Source organism: Anarhichas minor, unplaced genomic scaffold, assembly GCF_050575085.1.
Source record: "Anarhichas minor isolate MPS153535 unplaced genomic scaffold, ASM5057508v1 ptg000027l, whole genome shotgun sequence".
In the NCBI taxonomy this organism is placed as follows: Eukaryota; Metazoa; Chordata; class Actinopteri; order Perciformes; family Anarhichadidae; genus Anarhichas; species Anarhichas minor.
Window position 1 is genome coordinate 15,703,303 of NW_027466473.1, and position 19,812 is coordinate 15,723,114.

At 40.2% G+C, this 19,812-nt stretch overlaps 1 protein-coding gene and 1 long non-coding RNA gene across 2 annotated transcripts in view; one reads left to right on the plus strand and one right to left on the minus strand.

Moving 5' to 3' along the window:
- zbtb20 (zinc finger and BTB domain containing 20) overlaps positions 1 to 10,521 on the minus strand; it is a 32,121-nt gene extending 21,600 nt beyond the window's left edge. Inside the window, exon 1 of the mRNA XM_076102283.1 lies at positions 10,287 to 10,521. The gene's annotated coding sequence lies outside the window, so the exon portion shown is untranslated. The remainder of the gene's footprint in view (positions 1 to 10,286) is intronic.
- On the plus strand, positions 8,969 to 13,841 carry LOC142960447 (uncharacterized). Its single transcript, XR_012956318.1, has 2 exons — positions 8,969 to 12,026; positions 12,140 to 13,841. It is a non-coding gene; the product is annotated as an uncharacterized LOC142960447 (long non-coding RNA).
- Positions 13,842 to 19,812: the final 5,971 nt, after the last annotated feature.

Below are 19,812 nucleotides of genomic sequence, written 5' to 3' on the forward strand. Positions count from 1 at the left end.
TAGCTGTATTTTAGAGCTTCCAAAAAAAAAAAAGGAGCACAGGGGGCAAAAAAACAAACAGCCACTGCTGGCTCACAGCCATTGCAATTATAAAGGCAGTATCTCACTTTGGAGCTGGAAAGGACGCTTTTAAGAAATATCTCAGAACTGGCAAATGGCTGTGCTTTTGTTAATGAGCATTTGACCAAAAAGAATCACCTGACTACTCATATGATAGTCTCCAAAACACCTCTAACCCCCGAAGCAGATAATGCTAAATTCAAGAGTTATCATTTAGGCTCAAGTGTCCACAGCAACTGCCTCTCTACAGCTACTACACACGTCGAGGACATTTTGCCTCTCCAAAAAAAAAAAAAAAAGGACCTCGCGGGCCATTGAGAGATCTTCATGAACTTACAAAGATGCTCATACAGGACTTCTCAGTCTATTACTAGTGTATCATGAGAAAGGCCAGTTAAATAATTCTGTTTGGCAGGAGATATCTACTCAGCTGCCTGTGGTCTTATGCCTCTATTTATGCCTGGATTGTACGTAAGCAAGCATGATCTCAACAAGAGAATTGTGTTGCTGTAGCACCTTTATATCTCTGAGAGAAAACAAAGTTTCTCCTCACTTTATGTCCTTGGGTGATAAAACGGGACAAAGATGTTTTGTTCTGAGTGATTAGAGGATAGTGTGGAACCTCTGCTATAAAACACTGCAGAGTACAGCTTACAGCAGAGCCTCTGAAAATGTTTAGGTTAATATTACGTTTGTCACTAGAGAGAAGAAACAGAATGGCAAGTACAAAACAGAATGAACAACAAAGAAGACTAAAGAGCAAACTGGTTATTCAGTGTGTGTGTGTGTGTGGTCTTGAAAATGTGAATTATATCAATGTGGTTATGACATTCGCTCTGATGTAATGTGTTATGTATGTGATGACAATTGGAATGAAAATAGAATATTTTTTTCCACACGTTGTACAACGTGGCCTGTCCTGCCTCATACATGTTGTACATGAAGCGAACCTGTGATTGAATAAGATTCCAAATCTGATTAAAGCAACAACAACTACTTCATTATTTCCCCATTCGCGAACGTGAATGCGATCAGCCGGACAACTTCTGGACCGTGTGTTTCACCAGCATGCTGTCGAGGTAGTCCAGCACAGAGCTGAACTTTCACAAATGCAGCAGGGTGCTCTAAGCAGTTCAGCACAACCTCTGCACTGTTTGTTAGCCGGCCTGTGCTTCAAGGGTCAGCAAGCTAGCCTCTCTCCCAGAATCTGGCAAGCTCAATACTCGCCTTTAAACAGGATCGCCAAACACAAAAACAGCTGATAACATGCTGCTTCTTAACGACGCAGAAGCTAAGGAAACAGGTGAAAATGTACAATTTAGCACAAAAAAAAGGTTTCATGATGTAACTTCAGCCTGTAGCATTATTCAGGTAAACTATGGAGACCTTCAACACACTGTGTTATATAAAATCCAGATAACTTAATACAAGATATTCTGTGCTTATTTTGGACCGTACGGGTGTTAGCACTTTGTAGTGTATTTCTAGTTTGGCAGGCTGTTGTGTTGTAAATACAGATTATGTATGTCTCGTCAGGTCACTTGACATATCTAAAAGTGTAATGCTGACACACTGAAACACAGCCGACCACACGAGTGCCCTATACACACTTTCACCGGTCCAGGCTGGTCTGCAGTATGAGCCAGCTGAGCAATACAAGTTAGATATTCTCACCTGAATTTACAGCAGGGCGGTTTGAAATTAACAAAAGTTGGCACAGAGGTAAAGTTTTCTGTTAATCTAATGGGGAGTGGGTGCAATCTAGCCACATTAGGAAACTTTATCCATACAATACTGTGTCGCAAGACAAATGTGTCAAGCAAGCCAACTACAGGATTTCACAAGAAATGAGAGAAAGGCCCAAAGGAAAAAATTAAATAAAATCAACCTTTTTGGGGTCAGAGACATTCTAGTGAAGACAAACTATTATCTAGGAATATGAGCTGATTCAAATGTTCCCAATATACAGTGCAACACACTGAACGGCCCCATGAAATAAATGTTTCAACAAGAACAATAAGGTCAGTGATCTATAGAAAGCGTCAGCATGTATAACAGGTAAGAGTCATTTTGCAAATCTACAAACTACATCCAAAGAATGCTGTAAGTAAGACACACTGTTACTCAGTAACTGCATCTTTGGAGAGAACTACCTCACAGCAGCCCCAAAAACTGACACATACTGACACAAAAAGTGACACATATAAAGTTACAATAACGTATAAAAACACTAACTTGTAACACATTTATCAATACTATATCGATCAGCAAGTTCATTGTGCATTAGTGTATAACATCAGGAACAGAAAAACTGTAAATTGGTGTGTCAACATTTTTAGGAATATTTTCAAAAATTACACTCTGTGGTAAATTACTTTTTTTTCTAATTTAAGGCTGTACTTTGTGTCAAATTCTGCTGTAAATTACTTTTGCAGGCAGGTTACCTTGTGTGGGCATTCTCTTTTTATTACTCACCAAGCTCAGGAATGACTGCAGAGGAAATGTGCAATGTGGTTATACTCATTCTATAGTATATTATAAGTTGCACATCAAATACCGACACTGATCACGTATTCCTTTCTCTGTTGCAAAGACATAGACTGGGCTTTTAAAGGGAGGCCTTCAGTGTTTTAGTCATGGAAGCTACTACTAGCTCATTTTCAGTATTCAAACCTCCTATTACGATTGTATGTTGGTGTAGTTGAGGTTGTCTCCTCTACAGAGTCGACCCACAGCACAAAGCGGAGAGACAACACGGCCACCCATCAGCTCCGTTTATGATAATCATCTGGCCTTTTGGCCTCGCTAATGCACATGAATTGCTGGTCAGTGTGGGCTTCTTTGAATATAGCAGATTTATTATCCTTGATGGTAACAATCTATAGCCCATAAGCCCTTGAGTGTAACCTAAGCTCCTTAGTCGTTTCGAGTAACATTACTATAAAAATCACGACGCATGAATGTGCTGCTTCTTAGTCATTTTTGGCATCATTGTTGGATTGATAAGTGGAGGAGGGTTGAGATGTTTTCAGTATTCTTTGAGCAACAGGGGTTTTAACCTTCAATGACTAGCTGCTGCTACCTCTGTGAGTCTGTGTGTTAGCCCAGTGACCTGCCCAAGGTGTTGCCCTGCCTTCCTCTAAATGCATGTTGAGATACGTTGAAATGACCGTGAACAGGACTAAGAATGAAATAACATCGAGCGAATGAATGGACCTTGAGTTATCAGCAAGCAGCACAGCCTACTGGAGTCAAAGGCTACGAAAGACATTCAGTCTAAAATGCATTCATGTCATGGACTCATAGAAATTATAAAAGAAAAAAATATGCTTAATGTTAGTTTACATAGCAGCTGCCACAAAGTATTTTATTCTGAGTGCCATTAATATTACATTGGTGTACTAAGCACTTAAACATCTCATGGAGCCCCGACACATGGAGTGCATCTGGACTGAAAACGTTACACAGGTGGTATGAACGAGAGTCGATGTTACTAGAGTCATCTCAATCACTTTTAACCTTAAACGTATTTTTGAAACAAGACCAGCAACTTTGATTTGAACGGACACATTGCTTTGCCATTTGTTTGTTGTTGAACAGGTTACACGCGCTCTTGCTGCACCTTTAATTCCCGAGAAATGAAGCCAAGGTGGAAGTGCCAAACACTGCAGCTCCTCAAATGCTCACTTGAGGGTCAATCTCCATAGACACGCATTTTAATATCCCTAAATTTTTATATTACTAACCCGTTTTAATTTGATCAAGGCTTAAAGATAGGCATAATTAAGGGCGTGGCTGCTGTCTCCTCTGCTGCCGTCACCTGGGCCCGCCTCAGCTCGACCAACGGTGCACTTATTGGCCCATTTTGGGATTAGCGGGAGTAAGGCTGTGTCAGAGCACCCTTTGAGCTTCACAACGGCTCTTCAGAAACCTATGGGTCACGTCACGGAGACCAAGTCCATGTTTTATTCTGTCTATGTTCCTGCATCACGTGGACCAACAGTCTAAGAACACAAGACTTCTCCATAATAAGCTATTAGTCGAATTAATAATGGTTTCCAGCTTCATAAAGGGAGTCTATTTTGAAATCTGTCTTTATCAAGGTCATTGTCAGGGCAATAAACAATGCCGACAGTATCAGAGCAGAAATCCCTTTCATTTCTACAATAAAAACGAATATTTAAAAAGAAAATTCTTTGTTTAAGAATTTCTTTCAAATGATGTATGACAGTGAAAAAAAACAAAACCCCGAATGACTGAGTCAATAAAAATAAAATTAAAAAAAACAAGCTTAGATTCTGTGGAAATACTTCCAAGAATTTTCATTTTGTGATAAAACCCAACACAAACACTATTGTGTAAATAATTCCCCATTGCACAGTGCATACCGATGTACATTGAAAGAGACTGTGCACAATCCTAGTTTGGCTGCTGTAAGTGCTGTTTACTGGCACGAGGCTTAAAAAAGTCTTCCTGAAGCCAAGATAGACTCAGAGAATACATGCCGCTTATTCTCTAAAACTGGTTTAAAAGTCACTGAAGACTTACTTTCTACATTTTTCTTAAACCCTCTTTAGATACTCCCCCCCCCCTTCAACTAGGCAGTGATCTCACCATGACTTGTAGAAAACCATATGGGTAGCAGGGTAAACTGAGGACACGCATGCACCTTGGCAAACACACAACTTGGCTATTAGAATCCAGGATACATTTTTCACATCTGTTAAATGCCTGGGCCTGCCTGTGTGTGTGTTTAACGAGAGCAAATGCAAATTAGGTTTAAACGCTTGCTTCTGTCATGCAAATAAAAATGTGTATTCGAACATACATTATTACAACAGGTTGCATAGATCTAAAAAAACAAACAAAAAAACAAACGCTTTTGTCCTTGTTGTAAAAACAACCTCCGGTTCAAGTTCCTCAAACAGATGACTTTTAATGAAAAGCTTTAAAACCGGCCCTGAAAACATAAAGGAGCAGGAATCCAGAGTCTGTTAGCAATTTTATCAAAAGTAATGGAAACACATGGTTACACCCACAACCGGATTGTATTTGTACTGTACGTACTGTAATTTACAGGACAGCATTTTATGACAGTTATATTTAACAAGAGGCTATTAATTTGGGCTCTGTACCAAATGTATGTGTAAACATTGAAGAATGACACAACAGGCTTACCCGGGGGCCAGTGCGTGTTCAACTGTTCCATGTGGGATGTGCACACATATATATTTTGGAAATGTTTAAAAAAAAGTTATCCTAAAAACAATGTTGCACAAGGATATTACCAGTGTTTCATAGGACTTTATGAAGTTTTAGAACAGAATAAAAGCTGCCTGACAACAGCGTGGCACATTCACAAATACATATTTAGCCTCAATGTGTGCTTTCATTACACATTCCTGTGATACTTGCAGGGAGGGGAGATTCCACAACAAAAGTCCTTTTGAAAACTGAAATAAAACCCACATGATTTAAAGTTTGTTGTTTGTCAGTTTCCTGTGTGCTGAATGCTCTTAAAGTCATTGGGTTTTCAGTGCAATTCAGTTTTACAAAAGTAATTCTAACTGCCAATTTACTAAAAGGCGGAGTGGATAAGTATTTTGAAAATCCCTGCTCGATGAATTGACAAATTGAGGTATAGTCTTCACAAATGTGACATATAACCGTTTTAAGCAATATGTACGCATAACTGACTGGTTGCCAAATATTTCTATCCTGGCAAAATGATCATCAATAAACCAGATACATTTTCCCTCCACTCAAACAAGGCATATTATTTTCCAGGAAGGAAATCGCCATAAATCTTTGTAACAGCATTTCTGTGTTGCATAATGCAGCTGTAGGGAAAAGTCTCTCCTTAATTACAAAGGCGACTTGGATGCATTCTCAATAGGTTTTGCAATTGTGTAACAAGTATTGTCAAGAATAAAAAAATAAAAATTGTAATGTGAAGAGAAGCACGTTATGTCGGCCAGGAGCCAACTAGCCAATAATTTATAGCTGCAAAAAAACAAAAACAAGGCAGAGTTAGCTAGTAATTAGATTATATTTGACTATGATCGAGAGATATGAGGAAAATTAATACGTATGACATCTTTGATCTAAAATAAGGCTGAATCTTAAGAGGTATCTAAGGTTTATTTTAGGGTTGTCATGGTAATTGGGGACTCAAATGCAGTATTAAAGCAGCAGTTGCTGTAAAACAGCAGTCTTTGCAATTAACATAATGTGAGAAACTTTAGGAGCTCTTGTTAAACAAAACCAAATCTTTAACCTGAAAGTCTACTCAAGGCTTAAAGGCTACGCTGTAGTTCATTATAAGACCCGACAATAACTTTAAGGTGTGCACCTGAAAACCGTCTCAGTTGGCAATCACATCAAAGATTAGTTTTGCTCCGTGGGGGAATATTCTTCTAACGAGAATTATGCGGGAACAGAAAAGGAGGGGAAAGGGATAAACACTGTCTGAGACAAAAAAGGCCACGTAGTTAACAAGCGCTGTGACATTCTGGATGCAATCCACAAAGTGGCTCGTTATATCGATGGATCTCTATTGCATTCCCAAAATGGCTGCCAAATATGTTCAACTGGGGTAGACAAAGTGCCAAGATGGACTCAAGTGCATATTTCTTTTCTTTTTTTTATGTCTTTTGTTATACTACAGTAAAATGCCCTGTTTAGGATTATGGATTACAATATTAATTTAACTTCATCTGTAAAAGGTCCACCGGTGCTTCATGCAGGAATTTATTTTGTATTATTACATTGCCAGTATTCTTAAATTTGCAACCAAATTTACATTTTCTAAATTTTAATTATTAATTATATTCAAATTAAATATTACGCGGCAAAACAAATAGTGGACTGAGGTGAATTCTATTCATGACCGATATGAAATGCTCTCTCGCACCTCTCCCGTCCTTTCCACTACTGTCCAAAAAGAACACCAACGCCTAAAAACCTTTTCAAGAGAGTTGTGTTGAAACCACACAATGAACATGGATCTATAAATTTAGTTATTTAGGTATATGTGCCACCAGAATTACCTGGTAAAAGCCTGGTGAAGGAATAACCACAAATGTGGCATTGCAGAGGCGTCAGAGAGACGTCTCTATCTTGACTATTTGGGCAACAGTGCCTTCGCTGCGCTTAAAAAAATGATTTGGAATACTGACCTGCCATCTGTGTGCAAGTACAGTACAAGATGATTGTTATATGTCCCTTCCAAAGAAGCACTCATTACATTGGTGCAGCATGGTTTCCTTACACATTTTCACTTGAGCAAACCCAAATAATCCGGTGGGAGAAATGTGCGAACGGGTGACTAAATCAGCTCGAAACATTTCAAAATTGAATGCTGTGGACACATTGTGTGAGTTTGTTGGTCAATAATAAATGGCTGAATGTGAAGAGAGAGAGAGAGAGAGAGCTCCAGAACAGAGGACGAGTGAAGGATGGTGAAGCCAAAAGAAAATTGGGATTGATTGCAGAGTGTGGATTAACTGACCGCCCCCAGCCCCCAGCCTTCATGTGAGGAGGTCTACAGTTTATCTGCTGGGTCTCCTTCATACAATAATGAGTTTCCTTGGTCTGCAGACATGCTCTTAAATATTCATTAGTCATGGGTGGGTTTTAGCCGTGACACAGAAAGCTGGCAAATGGCGATGGCTCAAACACTGTGAATATTAATGTACATGTGGAATATATACATATATATACTCATTAGTGACTTAACAGAGATGAAACTGGGCACCTGATACTCTGGACTACAAACACTCCCAACGCACATATTGGCTGTCTCTCTTTCAGCACTGTACACCTCTCTGTGCTGATAAAAACAGAGTTTTTTTTACATCAAGCCGTGATGAGAGCTCACTTACACACAAGACAAGTACCCTCCAATTCTTCAAACAATGAAATGTCCAAAAATACAGGTATTAAGTTTGTGTGGAGTTTCTTTTCAGATGAAGGGTATTCCAACCGGTGTATACGCTCTGTGACAATATCATTTGTACTTTACTCACCCACATGCAGCCTGTCAATCAATATGCTCCAATTCATATTACAGATGTATAATCATGCCCATAGCTGAAAATCTTACATCAAAGTGTAACGTCGGATTTCTGCTACACCGGGCTGCACGCGCAGCTCTCCCAATGTATCCATTCAGAAAACAAACGATCCAGTGCAGCGTGAGTTACATAACCAAGCCTATAGGATCGCAGCCCATTTAAGTTGTGGAAAGATATTCTGAATGAAGGCGGGGGGTGGGGGGGGAGCAGGAAATGATCACAACACAAGTGAGAAGGGATGAACGCACAATTATGTGGTAAAAAAACCCCACACATATACACGGGTACACATCCACAGACCGGAGCTGATGGTCGCAGCGCTGCTGCGCTCTCGTGCAGCCTCCCCATGTGTCAAACCCGGGACCGGCCTTCCTGTGTGTGGAAACCTGCGTCCTCTCACGTCAACAGCGGTGACCACACCAGAGTCGACCTCCGACATGACTACAGTGCGTTGATGCAAAGCTCGATACCCACACACAACTTCTAGGGCTATAAGGGCGAGCCTGTGCATGTGCCTATAATCAGACACATGCCGTATTGTAGAAAGCATCGCTTATAATAGGCACAAGAACACGCTGTATTACTCTCTTTATCTGACAAAGCCAAGCGCTTTGGGACAACATCTGTTTGCCACACACACACACGCACGCAAGCAAGCACACTCTGTCCGTTTCGCAGTCACACGCACACGCGCACACACAGACACAGACAGACGCGCACGATCTCGCACGGATAGATGGAGCCCAAAAGAACAAGACATGCTCCTCCGGCTTAACTCCCAGTGGCCCTTTCTGTGAATTTTGGGCAGTCATTGCTCCATTTATTTTTTTTAATGGCGCCAAAGCGGAACATATACAGACATATTTTAACTTTATTTAAGGGGTGAAGCGCCTCTATAGTGCCATCTAATAAGCAAGAGCAAAGGAATCACGAGTTGTCCATGAATATTTTGCAACAAAATGTCTCAAAAGACACGCAGCAAGCGCCTCCTGCAACTTTAATTACACCAGAGCATGGCCCCATATCTAGGCCATGCCTTTGCCAAAACATCCTCACATCGCAAACATTTTCACGAACTGTAGGCTCGGAATAAAAGCGGATTGCGACCATTACCGAGATCATTCATTTTGGGGAAACATGTCACCAAAAAAATCCAGCCCAGAGTCCCACTGGATTTAGTTGTGATTTCTCTCAACTGAACCTGCGGTATTGTTTTACCTTCACACACAATGTTAGCCATGCCTCCCCCAATCCGCCTGCTGAGCATATCTTAATGTAACCCCATCTCATAAATACCACGCCGTATTGATATTAATTCATAAAAAATGTAGGCTAGACATCTGTCTGAGTACAAGCGCTGTACAGGAGCCGCTGCTATGTATTTCAAAAACGTCGAAACCCCTTCTCTTTCCGGCAACTTCAACAAACTGAAATGTATTTTAGAAATAGATTCGCAGCGAGACTATGCTGTGGTGGTCCGTTGCAATAAGGAAACGCGTTTCCTCTTGATTCAAATAACTGACCTAAAAGCCAAATGCGCACGTCGGCTGCCACAGTTGTTCCGGGCTCACAGTGTGTGAAATGTGAACAAGCAGCCTGCGAGCATCGCTGAGGCTTTCGCTTGATTCAGAGAATCGGACCTGTGAACACAGTTTGCCCAGAGTATTGTCCTCAAGTGTCCCCTGTCCGGCTCGCGGGCAAATGCGAAAGTAAAGGGCTAAAGGTAAAGGGGCATGTTGAGAGAATAATGACAGATGGGGAAACTTGCGTCATGCCAGGGCAGCGCGTTTTTTTTTTTTTTTTTTTTTGTAGTCGAATATAAACGGACAACAAAACCTCTGGCATGCAAAACTGAGCCCGCCTAACATGAGGGACTCGTTTCATTGCATATCGTACGCTGGCGTCACGTTTATTGAATGTTTGAAATCCTCTAAAAAGGGAAGTTTTCCATTATCTAGAGCGTAATATGTGGTTGGTAAAGCCAGCCACAACTACATGGAAGTCCGCGGTATTTCATGCACATCACCCGAAAGTCTACGAGCAGGTTTTCCCCTCTTACACAGGAAATTCCTGTAATTTCTCCCCTGTAATAATTGCGTTATAGATAGTGTAAAGACCCATCCCTTTTCCTACTTTTCCTAAATTTCTTACCTGTACTTCGAAGCTCGTTCAAAAAGTGGCGACAGCGTTTCCACGGCTCCCCCTGTTTTCCCCCGACGAAGCGCGTATAGTTTTTTTTTTAATATGTTCCTTTACTTTGTTTCATTTCTCACTTCCATCTTCTTTTCATCTCATCAATAAACACACGCTGCAGCCTACCTTCATAGAGCAGCTCGGTTCAAGTGTGCCCTCCCATTTTTTAACTATACATCGAGTACTTTGAGGGGTGGAGGAGGAGGAGGAGGAGGAGGAGGAGGGGGGGCATGCATGCAGGCAGGCAGGCACGCCTTTCACTTAAAGCTGCCATTGGAAGAACAGTGCACTGTCTTCGGTTGGATCAGAAATCCGTCAACATTATTGTGCCCCAATCGCAGGGAGCACAGTGGGACGGTGAAACCGGCTCCATTATGTCTCTGTGGAAGTGGTGGGAGTTATAGTAATAGTAGTTGTAGTAGTAATGTTCCTCCTACTCGAGGTGTTTTAAGTTTGCTCCTGCCAGAGCAGCAACGCAGCAATTGTATAAATGGAGGTAACGATGCGTAACGTATCCCGTGAAGGATGAGGTTTCAAACAGGTTCCCAGCGATGTCGCGCCCCAAAAAGCGTGCACATTAACCACATACCCAACCGTTATTGTGTCATTTTTAGCCTATGTCTTTTTATTGTGCGGGCTCCGACGCTTGCTGTTCAAAATATCAGCGTTCACAATTGTGAATGAACTCAAATCTATCCCCAGTCTGGATCAAAAGGACGGGGGAATTGTCAGTTATGTGTCCATCATGCGTCTGAACTTTGCATTGGACACCGTCTCTGCCAGTACAGTGAGCCAGCTGCGCCGCGGCCTCTCATTGGACGGCAGCGCCGTCAATCACTCCCGCCACCAACAAGCTAGATTGTCTGCCATGTCTTCTACTTTCTACGCATTTCTATTTTCTCATTTATTTATTTTTTAACGTCCCGAGCTGACCTCGAGTTTGCGAGCGGGGAAAAAAATTCGAGTCGGTGCAGCCGGCCAATCAGATGTGATAGAGCGATTGCTTTTTCTTTCTCTTGTTATTGTTGATTTTTTTTGTCATTATCCAACGCCTTGAGATATATTCTGGTTGGCACAGAATAAGGCAGTAGCCTAATGGGTCATGAGGGATCCCCCCCGCACCCACCGCCTTAATGCCCCCTCCCTGTCTAGACAGTGACAGGTGTGCGTGTGTACGCACACGCTTGTCTGTAGTTCAGATCAGAATAATGAACCACGCGGATGGTAATGTCTAATAGATACTTTCAATATATTATTCATGAGTGTGATTCTGGTATAGCGGGTACAGGATGTTCCGTGTAAGCGGCTCTGCATCTTAAAAAAAACAGGCTCTAACTGACAAAGAGGTCAACTAAGGTTACGCTCCACCAACCCGTCTTATAAAACGTCCTGGCTCGTGAGCTGCGGCGCGTTTTAAAACCTGCGAAAAGCTCTTTTATTTATGTTTTTTTGTGGGTGTAAAAACTGCACTGTTGAACTTTCACAGCTCTCCAGCTGTAGGGGCAGACAGAGGTGTCGCTTCAGACAATCGCCATCGCTCGAGCTGAAAAGGCTCCGGGGATATATAGTTGTGTGAGCACCCAGGGCACTCAGTTGACTGTGCGCGCCATCTGCAGGACTGCGATGTGGATTAATACAGCGGGTTCAACGGAGGACACCCTTCCGTCACTGCTTTGACCTACATTAACCAGGAACACCGTAGGAACACCGCCACCGGCCTTAATGCGCTGCTTTGCGAATCCGTCAACGAGGCACGTTTCAAAGATGCTTTTAATATTCATTAAAAGTCAGAATTGTGTCTTTTTTTTTAGGATCACGGACTGAACGTCTCGTATATCCGTGTGGTGCACGCCTTCCCGGATCCGTAGTTTGAGATATCCCGCTCGATTAACACGGCTCAACCGGCAGCACGTGCAGGGAGGATTCAACGCAGAGAACATTTTGTTTTAGTGGTGGCTCTAAGCGATTTGCATGTTTGACTGGACATGGCCGATATTGCAGCGTGTCGTTGCCACCATGAAAAAAAAACCTCTACAATATGCGTAGATTATGTATGTTTATTTTTATTTTATTTTATAGAAAAACAGGATACATTTTTTTTGCAAAGCTTGTCACTGCCTGTTTTTATTTTACTAATGCAGTGCCATACAATTACAAATTGCATTACAACTGTTTCCCCTAATTGCACCTATCAATAACGCATACAAATAATAATGTGGAAATATGCAGCAACACAAACATGGGTTATAAAATGCAATATACTTGATATGATTGATATCAATTCATCTACAATGTTATGCTTCTCATGTAGCTTCCACATCTTAGAGCCTCTATAAAAATATTTTTTTAATAAAAAAATAAATAATATTAATTGATAATAATTAGGGCAAGGCCTTCCCTGAGGATTATAAACAGCCTTTAATTGGGACACAATTTCAAAATTTCAAGATAATTAAACAGTTCAAATAATAAAAAAGTATATATTGTATTATTATATAATTATAAATTGGCTGAGTTATATATATATATATATATATATATATAAATATATATATATGTGTGTGTGTGTACGCATCAAAAATTAAAAACAAGAAGGTCTTAGCAGCACAACAGTTAAAGACTCAAGTGTATGAATGCAACACCTGAATACTGCCTTCAACAACCGACAATCTCATCTGTACAGCTGGACAGCAGTCATCCTTTTACAAATATACTACTTTTGTTGTTTTCAAAGTCCCTAAATGTTTTCCCTCATCAACAGTTCAGTCAAGAAAACCAAAGTATATGACATTTAAAATGTTGCTAGAAAATTCCGATGGCAGCTTCTACTTTGTGTCTTTTGATTTTAATAAAATGTCCAACACATTGAGCCTATCCTCATTCAATACTGACAAATGTCTCATTCATTTTCCAACTGATAGATAAAAAAAATTGATTTGATGAAAAGCTGCATAGTTTAGAGAAAAAATAAATAAAAACATTTTTTTGATTTGATTAAACCTCAACTTTACCTTCAGCAACCCAAAGAGAGATTATTTTCAACATGAAAACTGAATGTTCTGTGTGGCAAAACAGGAACTTGCCTTTGGCAGGTCAAGTCATGTCTCACTCAGCTTTAAATGTAACCAACAGAGGGCAGCAATATGACTTCTCTTTATGGGCATTTACTTATCTATTTATTTCTTTATCCTTTCATTCATTCATTCCGCTTCTATGTTGTCCTCATGCCTATTCAAATACGCTCCGTGCCTTACATTTTCCCTCATTCGCAAATGATCTCTGATGGTTCGGAGGTGCCTACAGTAATATGTGGATAGTTCATGGTGGCGGTGTTAACATTGTTTTTTTTGCCAAAATCTATTAACAAGCACACACAGACAGACAAAAAAAAGGTCTTACTCAGATGGAGGTTTGCAAGCTACTATTTAGGGCAAAAAAACCAGACAATTTATTATCCTCAACTTGGAAATAAATCATTACAGTTTCTGTATTAAACATTGTTGTACAAGTCCACTCACGGGTCCTGTCCTTGTATATCTTGTTCTTTTTTAATATATTCCACTAAGTGAATGGCCCACGGCCTATTCATTTTACTAGACAACTCATTACTGGTTGGATGGCAACTGACATCATGCAAACTGGATTAGGGCGGTTGGAATTAGTTTTCATTCAATTTACAGTGCAATTAAAATGTTATTTCTGTCCAAAATTGTATCTTTCTAAGCCTGCTTTGTTTTAAACCCACCTAGTAGAAACCTGTTAATGTGTGCGACGGAACAGGGCTTTTCTTAGGATTGCTCTATTTATTCCTTCTCATTGTTTCGGACTTAAAATGCACTCCAGAAGACAGTTTGGGTCAAGGTTTAGTTTCTGTTAGCTATAGATATTAGCAAGCATTAAGTGTTGTGGAATAAAAACACAAAATTAAAATGACCACAACCCTAATGAGCATGCAGTCCACTAGTACACGGAGGTGGCTCTATAGTTAGTCACACGTTAAGCTCTGAGAGACGGGTGTGGCCGTGTGGTATGGCCACGCCGATCCTCTTCCGTGTCACGCATACTTGACTTAAAACAGCCTCTATGCTTGTTAAACCATGCCAAACTCCACCACCACCATCTTCCCACACTGTCACCACAGAGAGCCACAACCCATCTGTGAATTGTGTACCATCCACCGATAAATCAACTGAGACACACCTTAATTCCCGTTAAAGGTATGCCACTTCATCAGTGTGATGACTAATGCAAAATGATTCATGAGGGTAAACACACGGGTTGTGTGCATACATGTCATATTTTTGATTGTCGTTATCTGATAAACGGTGTCTTCATTCAGAACCTGTTTGGGAATACACAGTGTATGCATTGAGTTTGCATGCATGCTGAGGTGCTCTGGGAGCCAGCCAGCAGCTACAACAATGCCAACTTTCCACTTCCTCATAACTTCACGTCTCACATATTTGCAGTTATAAAGCAACAACAGGAAACACAACACCTTCGTTTGGTCCCTTGTAACGTTTTATGTTTGTGAGAGATAAAATGAATGGTCATTAGAATTAAAATTGCTAACATTTTGCAGCATTTTGTAATGCACAGTACGTTTGCAATGCAGAGAGCTACTCGCCTCTCATCTTCAAAACTGGCTGCAGGCAGATAGTTGACAAGTACAGACAATAACATTGCTTTGTAAGCTAGTCGTCTCTTTCTTTCGTTTTTTTGTTATTTGGTCTTTGGTCTTAATTTGACAATTATTGGGCCTAAAATAACTTTATTTTGTGGTTGTGCAGTATGTCAGTGACAACATTAGTATTACATGTTTCATTGAAACTCACAAGAAATGATCACAGACGAGCCAAGACGTGACAGAAAATAGGCCTCTTCACATACTGACAAATGTGTTTTTCTTCCTTTTGGGTTGGGACTCCACTCCGTTTCTACCAAGGTGTTGCTAGACTCTGCAGAAACTGTAAAACTGTACTTATTTTATGCAGGTTGTGTTACATGTGTGAGGTGAGACAAATAGTGTAGCTCTTGCGCTTTACAGAATCGCACCAACTGTTCTGTGAGTCATGCGCCATCTGAGGTTAGGGATTTTTAGAGGAAGAATAAACAAAGAACAAGAAGAATCTGTAAAATCATTTGCTTGTTTGTCAGGTTTAAGTCGGCGCTAGTTTGATTTACCTTCACGCTGGAGTGCTGCTTGTACTTCAACCCTCTGACAGAACAAGTAAAGTGAGGAATCATTTGTGTACGAGCAACAAACACACAGCCAGGCTGCTGTACTGCACAACACTGTGTGACAACTGTGTGACAACATTTACACGTTTGGATAGAAATGAGCCGATCACTGATAAAGCACGGGGCCTCAGTGAGCAAAATGTCATAGTTTTCTAAAGCAACTTATAGATACATGAATCCGTAGTTACACTAAAAGGCAATACTATAAACATATTTCAAATGTTATGTCTTATTTACAAATATCTGATGTATAGTGAATACTGTATATGGATTGCAGTGACATCTTGAGACTGAGCCTGCGATACTCTCAAACAAGTGCCCAAACCGCTGCCTTTCACTTGTCCCTTTTAGAAAGACCATCGAGGTAACATGAATGAGTTATCGCAATGCTGTTTTTTCGGGAACACGGTCCAAGTGGTATAAATGATTAATGGCCTTCTTCACTTGTCTTACAGCTCACAGGGGCCCACGTCTGTGTCAGCCTTGTAGCTGGGATGAAAGAATAACCTGTCACAAATTCTTCCTTTAACTCTTTCCTGATTCAAACCTCATCTCACCTTCGTCTGCCACAAGCATCAAAACACTATATCAGAATAGTGATTAGATGGTGAATACTTTAACACTTCTATTGTTGTGAAAATTACTTCTCTTCCCGGATTCAAATTAAACATTTATCCAAGTCTATTTAAAATACATTTAGTTGTCTTACATTGTAGGCACCATCCGTTTACTCCTGTGTGCCTGAAACAAAATCAACTCATGCATTTAAATACACACTTGACACTTTAATAACATACTTGTTATATTTTCCATTTTTAAATCATGTCTTTTACTTTTGCACAATGTTTATTGTCAGGCACCGATCACGCCCCCTTTTTCATTGATGACCTGATGATGGAAAGTGTCCCAGTGCAAGGCTGCGGTTTGCTCCTCTGAAGGCCTTGAGAAGCTCATCAGCTGGACCTGGCTTTTCTTCAAGAGAGTAAATTCCAGGTGTTGGCCGAAAAAAAGTGTAATTTGGAGGCACGGACATCCATCCGTCAATGGCTGCTCCGTCAGAAGCTTGGCCTAGACCTTGAGTGACCGTACAGGATGGCGGTTGGAGCATGTGGCATGTGCCAGCGCCTGGACGTTGACATCCTCCCATTTGTCCTGCTGTCGACGGCTGGGGGCTTTGAGAGGAACACTGCTTTCTATTTCTGCACATGGCCGGTGCTACTACAAAAACCTGATGTTTCATATGGGCAGAAGTAGAAGGTTAAACTCCCCGTTAGCATCTTGAAATGACTCGATGACCTCATTCCTTGAGTACAATGGCGGTGCCTCCTGGATGATGCAGTGTAAACCTAAGCAGCGCTACAGCTCGCAAAAACACCAGCACATCTTTCACCAGTGTTGTTTTTTAACTTGGTTTTCATACATTAACTGGCCTCAGTGTCATGTTTCTGGTGTTGAAGCTATTCAACCGAAGATGGAAGTTTTCCTTTTAGGAAGTAAGTGTTTTGGTTAGACTCACAAACCTCCACCTCAGTTTTACAGGTCACACCCTGATCGTTGTCAGTTATTTTAATAGTTGAATACCTTAAAATGACACCGATAGCCTGTGGCTGAGTAATGCTGGCAACATTGACAAACAAGCTAAGCGCTAACAGTCGCTCTGTGGTTAAAAAAGACTGACAGTTTAAACAGGTCTTCTCTGCAGTACATGTTCAGTTTCATTGTTCTTTCTCACTCAATATCTTCCATTTGTTTTCAACATATTATGAGTTCCAGACACTGTAGCCACAAGCCTTGCTTTAATAAAGCGCTGCAGGGACGATATCTTCTTGTGAGCCAACCCAGAAGTTGCCATTGATCTGGTTCCCATGACAAAAAGCCAATGGGATTTTTCCATTGGCTTTGGGATTATTGCAGAAAATGAGTTCTGTGGCGGACACAAGTTTATGATACTTACACGTTTTGTTAAGAAAGATAATCTTCACAAATGAACACCACTTTTATGATTTTCTTTTTACCTCTTCTACAAAAACCTTTCCTATTCGCTTGACATGCAAATCTACAAGTTGGAAAGTTTGAGTTAGAATAGTTTGCAAGGGCGCAAGTATAAACACAACGAGGCTGTAAAGGCGGAATAGTCGTGTGATTACGTTTAATGTCCGCGAAAAACTTTGCAGTTTTATTTAGCCGCCGTTTTTAAGATATGTAAAAGCTTCTAATAATTCACAAGTAGGGTATTTACTGATGTATTTTACGTCATAGAACAAAGCATTAACATCTGTTAAGTGTGTGTTAAACACAGACTTTATTTCAGTCATCAAACAAAAAACAAAAAAACATTGACATGAGACCGGGGAACCAAAAGTGGAAAATCATTTCTGGGTTTTAGGACTCATCCCTGCAGCACAACTCTGTTTACTGCTGGCAGCACCCATCTGTCATCAGCAGGAAATGGTGTACACACCCCAAAACATTCCACATCCCTGAAAAGACAACTTCAAGTGAAGGTTTATTTACACACAGGGTCAGAGACTGACAATGTAACTATGGTGCAAAAAACAACAATGGAACCGTTCTATTTGCATGTGCAAGTGAGCCATGAGAGTGCGGACAGTGTTCCTGCATGCACAATACCACGACCCTGAAGCTGAAGCAGCAAAATGGAACTCAGCCATCACTCATTTAATTATTTACACCTGCGTGCTTTCTCCTGCTGTGGCATGTCAAAACGTCTTTTGCGAGGACTATTCCTCTTTGATATTCAATTTACGATGATGTGATGCCACAATCACGCCAACATTAATGTTTGTCCATATATGTTGTGTTGACTCGTCAACATGAGCAACAGTTAAAGTTTGAAATAAAAAATAATCTGACGATTTGCCTTTAGTTTTGCCATATTTAAAATTCCGACTGAATTCTTGGAGTACAATGTTTTACCAGGAGATGGCGATCAACTCCATATAATAAGACAGCAGAGGTTCTCTTTTAAATCAACCACAGCACAAAGAGAGGGAACATTTTCTATTTTATTTTCAATCTCAATGTCACGGTTGAAAAGTTTACGACGTTCAAAGTTTAATGAAGAGTAACTACAACCATTTCATTTAGTGTATAGAAACTTAATCACAGATTTTACTTGAATCAATAGAATGCAGTTGAGACAAAGGAAGGATGTAAACACAAATATTTTCATTCAATAAAGCAGCATACAACTGAACAGTATGTAAACCAATCAGATTTCAACACATTTGCATTAGAAGACTTGCTTCTTAGATTTGGAGGGAAATCCTTATCATAGTCATTTTGAGCTTTGATTAAAATGTTTTTCGTTTTTTTTAAGAAATCAAACCAAATAATAATAATGATAAATAAATAATAATAAAAATACAATTTGTATGACACATTAATGCAATGAAGTGAAGCAATATGATTAATGTTGAATTTAAAAATGTAGCATTTTCTTTATATATTGAATACACACTAGCCTAAAGCAAATATTAGGATTTACAGCTCTTAAAGCAAGTGTGGAGAGCAACATTTCATCTTTGGCTGAGAGGATGGTAAAGGCACACTGCCACGTGGCGTGCAGTTGACTAGGTGATGATTGTTAGCCCACTGCTGGCAGTCTTGAAGGAGGAGGTGGCTGCCTTCCAGTCAACACTCGGGGAGTTAAAGGCACTGTCTTCCAGGCACGTGTCCTCAGGAAACATCATCTGAATTGCCTAAATTACGTTTAATTGTAATAATCCAATTTCTGACCAACTTTACATCGTACCTGACCTTATTCAAATTCATCCATCTTTCTATCCCTCACATTCATCCCACCTATAGGGTTGCAAAATTCTGGGAAGATTTAAGATTTAAGGATTTCTTTGGGAATTAACGTGAATCAAATGGAAATATTGGGGTTATTTGTTTAGGCTGCATTTACAATACCATGTCATATGCAGATAGAAACAATCTTTACCAATTCATGAGCAAGCATAATCCATTTGACAAATTAATCCATTTGTCAAATAGGTTACAAACAATGTGCCATGTGGTGAGTTAGTTAGCTTGTAAGTTTTTATCAAAATTTGGGGCGACAATGTAGGCTGCGAAACTTTAGGGATTTAAGTGAACAACCACTTTATAAAATAAATGTTTTTCTAAAATATAAAATAGATCGATTAAAACTCCTCAATTAGCATGCTAATTTAAGCTAAATCCCACATGGTAACAGCTAAAAAACTAAAAGGTGTTA